Source organism: Vipera berus (assembly GCF_964194415.1).
Source record: "Vipera berus genome assembly, chromosome: 7".
In the NCBI taxonomy this organism is placed as follows: Eukaryota; Metazoa; Chordata; class Lepidosauria; order Squamata; family Viperidae; genus Vipera; species Vipera berus.
In genome coordinates, this window is record NC_138209.1 from 17,028,685 (window position 1) to 17,037,254 (window position 8,570).

The 8,570-nt window shown below is 36.0% G+C and overlaps 1 long non-coding RNA gene across 1 annotated transcript; it reads left to right on the top strand.

Annotated features, from left to right (window-relative positions):
- Positions 1-2,860: 2,860 nt before the first annotated feature.
- LOC308670697 lies at positions 2,861-7,424 on the top strand. Its single transcript, XR_014027058.1, has 3 exons — positions 2,861-2,880; positions 3,329-3,449; positions 7,322-7,424. It is a non-coding gene; the product is annotated as an uncharacterized lncRNA (long non-coding RNA).
- The last annotated feature ends 1,146 nt before the right edge of the window (positions 7,425-8,570 follow it).

An 8,570-nucleotide genomic window follows, 5' to 3' on the forward strand; every position in this document is an offset into this window, starting at 1 on the left:
TTTGTAGTCAAATGTATGCAGTCAAATATCTATGTGTATATATCACTGATAATACAGCACAATGCTCTCTCACAGATGTTTCACAAGCACACAACCGCTCTGTTCACTGTTCTAAATACTGTGAATAATTTACTAAATAACACAAAGCAATAATATAAGGTCTGTAAGTTTTGTTTTTACTAAAGTTAAGAGTTGAATTACTATCCTCAGCTGAGATCTAATGGTAGTTTGTTCCCCGATGAGTCCTAATAGAAACAATCAAATAAGATTATAGTTTTCTAAATAAGAAAGTTGAGGAAACAGAATAGTGACAAGACAATATTCAGAAGCGTATTTGGAAAGATGAAAAAGCACATTTTAGTGATGCCCTCAGGAAAGGCAAAAGATTTCAGAATGGGAGAGCACAAGAGTTGCCAGATATGAGCATTTTTGTCAACTGAAAGATAAGGAATCAGTTAGCTAGCAATGGAAGAAAAGATTGCTATGAGGTTTTTTTTTAATAACTTCACTTGGCCATTCCATATTACAGTTAAATGGGTAGAAATTATGGAGCCATTGGAATCTGTTCAGAGTGCTGCATATGACTGGAAAAATATTAAGCTGATGTGAAATAATTCATAAGGAAGAAGCAGATATAGAGGGTATGGAATGAATAAATTTAAAATCAGCATTATATTGGAATGGTATTTTAAAAACTATTAAGAATTGTATCAAATCATAGTAGATGATTTTGTCTAGCTTTGTTTCTACATAGAAACCACTTTGGGATATTTTAGTTAAAATGATTAATGTACTTCATATGTAACTGTATCAAAGTAAGTTGGAAGTTAGCCTTTCTCTAGTTATTTTTTTTTTCTTATTCCTTTACACTTTCTCCTTTCCTATTTTTTCTTTACGTGTTGTGTGAATATCCATATTTCAAAGTGATATTTTTAATAAGCACTAATGCCCTTTCTAAGCTATTACAGATAGAAATGATTCCATCAAGGCTATAGATTGAGCAGTTTAAACTATCTGCTTGATACTTTGATTCAAGTGATCAAAATCATTGACCATTTGTACTTATAATAGGTGATGCAGTGATTCTGGTGTTGGATAGGTACTAGAGAGAATCAGATTTTAATCCAGCCTCAACCCTGGAAGACTCGTCTGGGTGACTTCAGGCCCATCATTTGTCTAATTCTAACTTACCTCACTGTGATAGAATATCTAGCACACAGGTCTTCCACCTTGGCCCTTTTATGACTTGTGGACTTCAACTTCCAGAATCCCTCAGCCAGGCATGCTGGCTGAGGAATTCTGGGAGTTGAAGTCCACAAGTCATAAAAGGGCCAAGGTGGAAGACCTCTGTGCTAGACCAAAGTGACTCTCAACAGTAAGCCACATTTCTGCACTACTATACTCCAGGCTAAATTTCAAAGAATTTTATTCCTGCTCTTCTGGGCAGGAATAAAATGCCAAGACGAAGAAAACGCTGGCTGAGGAATTCTGGGAGTTGAGGTCCACAAGTCATAAAAGGGCCAATTTTGAAGAGCCCTGATTTAGCATATCCTGTAAACACAGCAGGAAATGTGAACACTATAGGAGAGAAGAAAACTCTTATTACAGAAAATATTCCTTAGTCCACGGTAGCAAGGAAACATAAGAGAGACACTTAGTAACTTCTTCTTAATTATACAACATAAGTTGATCAGGAGAATTGGTTTGGCAGACTGTTAAGATTCTGTACAATATCCTGTTTCCTGAGTTTGTCAACACTGGCTCTTATCAGAATGTAAGTTTCTTTAACTTGGCCATTCAGCCAACATTGGCAAACAGAGCAATCGAAGCACTTCTTATTCCCTTTAATCTGGGTACTGATGCTTAATTCAAAGTTGTAGGACAGATACCAATGAACAAGAACACCAAGGGCAAAGCCAAAACAGTAATAAAATATTGAAAAAAAGTTTGTAAAGAAATCACTCCTGAACATACCTACAGCATAGGTAAAGCCAAATAGGGAAGGTTGTGGGGACACAACTCACAAGGAAATTGGGAAAAGGGGGTTATCTTATTACAAGAGAGTGAGCAAGTACATAATGGGAAATACATGGTGCACCGCCTGTTTGCTTAGTGTGCTCCCAGCTGCTTAGAAGGCAAAAGAAAATCTTAAAGTTGAAGCTGATTAGGGACTAGCCAATTTCAGATAGTTAATTAACTTAATTAAGGCTACATCTGAGCTTGTTAACCTGCATTAGCTCCTTTTAGGAAAACTCTTTGCTGGAAGAAATAGCTGGTTTAAGCAATCTCTCTCCCTTGCAAGGGGAGAAAAAGGAAAAATAAATACAAAAATATAATTCAAACACAAGATACTCTGGTCTCATTCACAGAATCTTAGAGTAGTATGTTTGATTTTTTTATTTTTACATCAAATTTAGAAATTGCTCATCTCCTCACAGATTCAACTTCCCCTCTATGCACTCAAGTAAGACCCATTCTCCATTTGCAGGAAACAGTACTGATTACATTAGCCATTCCCCTAGCTATGAGTGATCTCCATGAATCAAGTTTTCTTGTTAATTATTTTCATTATTCATCTGATCACTATAAATGAGGCTGTGATACACTCTCTTCTGAGACTCTTTTGGGGTACTTTATTTTCATGCTAAAAAAAGTAATTAAGAAGCTGTAGTCATCCCATGGGGATCAGTGCCACCGTAGATGAGAAAAATCATCTACCTCACTTTTGCTGTCTCTCATCCTTTCTAAGGATTTTGGGGAAAACAAGAAGACAACCAAAACCATATGCAGTATCTAGAGAAGCACTGCTGTCTTATTTGGAAGGACAATCTATAACTTTGGATTTGCTATGGGCGGCTGAATAAGAAGGTTAATCCTCCAGTGAGTTGATTTGCTGTTCACATGATGTGCTAATTTTCCCCTTCAGACCCAATTAAATGTGCTGTGTGAATAGCACCGCTGAGTTTTCAGGGAGTTAATCTGAGAAAGATGAGTACTGAAGTATAGTTTACAGATTCTTACAATTGTAGACTGAACCTCCAACAGATTTCATTAAATTGACAGAAAGGAAAGCTCATGCAAGCTCCAATTATAATTTCTAGTATCTTCAAGGCATGGAATGCAAGATATGGAGGGGGGGGGAAATCAACATGTTTCAAATTGTTGTCAAAGAGTGAACTAAAGTAATGACCCACTTATGAAATTTCTTGTTCTTTTGTTGACTCCTTTAAGAGTTCTGTTTAATTTCATTGAATTGCTTTTTCCAGGTAGTTATTGGATTCCACCCCCACCCCCCTGAAAATTTCTTTTTTATGATGGATTATTTCAGTTTCATAGGCTTTCTATGATGTTACTATGAACCTCTTGATGTTTGAAAGTATGGCACATTATATCACTGCTCATTCGCTAACAACGGAATACAAGATATGTGTCTTTTGGAGCTACATCTGGTAAGCCAATTTAGCACTTCCAAGGCCTGCTTAAAATTTTGAAAAGAATGAGTATAGACTATCATATAAATCTTTCTGAGCAGGCTAGTCCCTTTACTTACCCTCTGGAAATGTAATTTTGTACTTACTGTACATGAAATTCCTGTACATTACATTGCAGCAATTCATTTTAATTGAGTCTGTTAATCTGATTCATCTAAACAATGTGTGTCTTCTTTATTTCCTTGAAAAATATAAACATTATTCCATATTTAATACATAATACATATCCAAAACTTCAAAGAATCATAATAAAACAATGAGAACAGCTATGGGAAAAATAAAATTTACTCCAGACTATTATCTGAGTGAAAACTGGTATTAAATGATATCTGTAGTTGATCATATCCATTAATTATTGCCAAGATATATAAATCATCTACCAACAAATGTTGGAAATGTTACCACAAAAAAGGAGCCATTACCACATGTGATCATCATGTCAAAAAACCTCAGAAATACTAGAAAGGCACACTTCAAAAACTTTCAGAAAAAAATAAATATTAAATTTTAACTGAAACCAAAAATACTCTTACTAAGAATAATTCCAGAAAATACAAATGAAAAGTAACACAATTCACTAAGACATATGTTGACAACTGCAAGCACCTATTTGGCACAATATTGGAAAGGGAGACCAAAATTGGAGACAGTATGCAATGGCAATGCTAACTAAATATTCATAATAGAAATTAGCTAAAATCAGCAGGGATTCTCCCTTATATACGACACATTAAACAGTGAGGCTAATTCAGATATATTTAGGAAAACAGTGAGGAGACCAATCAAAGACAATATATAAGACTTAAACAGATACGCTGTAATGTTAACATTCAGCAAATTTTAGACAGTGGTTAACAGATGTGCCAATAAATAGGAGAATGTGTTACAAAAAGCGCTCTCTCTCTCTCTCTCTCTCTCTCTCTCTCTCTCTCTCTCTCTCTCTCTCTCTCTCTCTCTCTCTCTCACATGCACACATACACACAACCAGACCTTTTTCTCACTGACAAGATTTGCTTTCTTAGGGATGTAGCTTGATGACAATATTTAGTTAATATTAATTAACAGAGACATCTGAAGCAAAATGGTCCAATGAGATACAGTAGGTAGGTCACAGAGAAAAAAACGTTTTTTTCCCCTTTGCTATCTCTTCTTAAAAAAACAGTAAACCTTTGGGTCTCAATGTGGCCAGTGTTAGTCTGGGGCCTATTCACTCATTATCAAGAGTCTTAAACCTGTCTAGATCATGTAGGTTAAAAATAAGATTTCTCCCCAAATTGGTCTAATCAGCAGAGTCCATCGATTTTTGCTCCTAATTGGGTTGGCAAGAACAACACAGAACACAAAAGAGAACAAAGTTAAACTTTGTGTCTGGTCACACTCAAGAAGCTGAGATCTAAGAAAGTGAATGAATAAAATCATATTAGCTTTGCCATGCCAGAATTGTTCTGCTGGCAGAGAGTTTAAATGAGGTATTAAAATGATTGGCTGCCCATTCATGTTAATGTCAGAGATATTATTGCACTATTCCCATCCTCCCAATGCTTTCTCCAAACATAAAAATGAAGCTGCAGTATTGTCGGCAGCCTTTTTCATAGTAGCAGAAAAGTCATTCAGTCTTTGAAGCATGCTGCAAAACGGCAAAGCACTTAGCAGCATTCTAATTTGATTCACTTCTTCAAAGCAAATCTTGCAAATCTTTTTCAAAGGAGTGATCCAATCAAAGCTTTGTCAAATTAAGGCATTTTGTCAGAACAATGCACAATCCTAATTAGGGATGCATTCCAAACCATAGACGTAGGTAAAATTGAAATACTTCTATTGCTACTATTAATTATATTATTATTATTATTATTATTATTATTATTATTATTATTATTATTATTATTATTATTATTATTATTATACACTTCTATTAATACTAGGGACGCGGTGGCTCAGTGGGTTAGGACGCTGAGCTTGTCGATCGGAAGGTCGGCAGTTTGGCGGGTCGAATCCCAAGTGCCACGTAGCAGAGTGAGCGCCTGTTACTCGTCCCAGCTTCTGCCCACCTAGCAGTTCGAAAGCACGTAAAAATGCAAGTAGAAAAATAGGGACCACTACGGTGGGAAGGTAACAGCGTTCCGTGCGCCTTTGGCGTCTAGTCATGCCGGCCACATGACCACGGAGATGTCCTCGGACAAGCGCTGGCTCTTCGGCTATGAAACGGAGATGAGCACCGGCCCCTAGAGTCGGAAACGACTAGCACACATGTGCGGGGGAACCTTTACCTTTACCTTTTATTAATACTACTCTCAGTATTTCATTTTGTGCTTCCTGATTGTGTTGTTTTGAAGTGTTAGGGGAGGAAAATATTCATATTGACTTTATCCGTGCCATGCAGAATTTTGTAACGTTCCCTATTAGATATGCTTTTCTGAACTCAAAATTCACACTCAATTTCAATGTATGAAAAGAAACTAGACAGAGAAGAAGTGAGGAAGAGGGAGATAAGCCGTGGTGGGATTCAGCTGGTTCGCACCACTTCGGCAGAACCGGTAGCTAATTTTTTGTTGCCCAGGCCCAGAATGGACTTCCGGAAGTGGCATCCACACATAGAACCGGTTGTTCACATATTTGAATCCCACCACTGGAGATAAGGATAAAATATATTTATGGCCTTTTGGTTAGGAGAGTGGAGAAAGTGGTAAACAAAAGATGGGAGAAACTACTGCAAGGGACATCAGGTCAAAAGGCTCCCACATCGCTGTCTGTCTCCTGGACTGGTCTTTCTTTCTTTCTTTTTTTAACAATTTGTAAATTCCCTTGCTGGTTTCTAATGGATGCTTTTCAGGTGCTGTTATGAACTGATACTAAGTTTTCCCCTGACACAAAACTCTCAAAAATACATTGCTTGAGTTGGCTTCTCACTTTTAAAATTAAAAGCTAAACTGTTTGACCTCTGGAAACTTCCACAGGAGAATGCTATATAATTCTGCAGGAAAAGTCTTACAAACCTTCAATGCATTCAGTAAAATCTAACATACTTCAATATGCCCTCTATAGTTCCCATTTCCAAGGACTATATGCTTGCATTCATAATTGTGAATGCACCATCATTTCAGCTTGGCTTTAACTGCTGTAAAAAATTGTTTGGTGATTTTCTACAATTATTTTATGCTCATGATGTTCTCATTTTTCTCACGCACAGAAAGCAAATGATGTGTTTTGGAAAAGACATGATGTGTTTTGGAAGTAAACACAAAATCAAAGTGTTATACTTGGTTTAGCAAGGGCTTGGGCTAAATCCTAAATTACTGGTTATCTTGAGGCCAGTTTTTAATGTAGCTCAAAGAGCTGTTGTAAGATAGCTCCATGAATGGAAAGGAGGCAATTGCATTGGAAGAATTATACTTTAAAATATAGTTGTGAGATTAGGTAGTACAAAAAAGAAAGCTCCATTTGAAAGAGAATAGGTTGTGCAATTGTTATTCTACATAAAACGGATTTAATATAAATGTGTTGAAACCAATGACCAGGAAAAGATGTTTGTGGTAGTGTGCAGATGTTGTAAAAATTCTAGATTCATTATCCTTCACTAATAAGGCCAATCACAAATAGTGAGAAAAGCAATCCAATATCTAGATAACCACAGATTTCTTTCCTGTTTTAAAACTGATGTTTGAACTATACTGGAACCAATTTTTTTTATTAAAAAAGAGCTTAAAGTTTAAATTGTTTAACTTAGCAGATTTTAAGAAATAATTAAGAAAAGACAATAATACAAATGTCATGAAATTCTAATTGTTCAGTGTTGTATTTTAATTAGATCAAACTTATTATTATTCTTTAAGATGAACATTCCCTCCTTGTCCTGCAGTATCATAAATGGATAGAAGTAAAATCAGAAAACTCTTTCTATATACCAAAGTAATGCCAAAAGAGAAAGAACCAAGGGTGAGCAGGGGAAATTTGAGAAGAGATTTTAAAGTCTAGTTGGAAATGGGTTTTGGACCTTAATTTGTTTTTAGTCTAGTGCTTTCACAGTCCAGAGCAAATGTAAGAAGTGTGTACTACATCACATATTTGGCTGGTACATTATTCTACTTACCAGCAATGACAAGTGTTTTGTTTGTTTGCAGTCGTCCTGGATGAATCACATCCCAGCCCTTGACTTGGATTGTATAATGGGGACCTGACTGAGGAAACTGGCTCATCATTCTAGGCTACATGAATTCAGCTAAATAGTCACAAGTATCTATTCAGGGCATGTAGACATTAGGAGTGATAGAATCTGTGATGCACAATGAAATGCCCCATTATCGCTTATTGTATATATTTATTTAAAAGCATTTATATGGTTGCCCAACTCAATCATTGGACAAAAGGAAAATGAACACAAAAAGAGCACATATTAAAACTTCATAAACAATAACAAGGCAATCAGGGCTGAAATCAGGGCCAAATAAAACCCAATTTGCAAGAAAGCAATGGGATCTGCATTAATTATTACAATAATCACAAAGTTGCCCTAGACTTAGAGATTCATGTGAGCTGCAGAAGATATCCATCTTAATTGGTAGCTAACAGTCAGAAATTGAAATATTTTTAATGCTTGATTTCTAACTACATTGTTCTAACAGCTTACAAACATTTTTTGTTGATGACAAATGTACACATAGTCTTTGACTTACAACAGTTCATTTAATGACAGTTTGAAATTACAATGGCACTGAAAAAAGTAACTTTTTTACTGTTTTTCACACTTACAACCATTGCAGCATCCTCATGGTCATGGGATCAAAATTTGGATGCTTGACCACTGACTCATAGTTATGATGCTGCAAACTCAAGAAGGGGAATGGAATGGAATGGAATGGAATGGAATAGAATAGAGTAGAGTAGAATAGAGTAGAATAGAGTAGAATAGAATAGAATAGAATAGAATAGAATAGAATAGAATAGAATAGAATAGAATAGAATAGAATAGAATAGAATAGAATAGTTGGAAGGGACCTTGGAGGTCTAGTCCACCCCGCTGCTCAGGCAGGAAGCCCTCCACCATTTCAGATAAATGTTTGTCCAGTCTCTTCTTAAAAACTT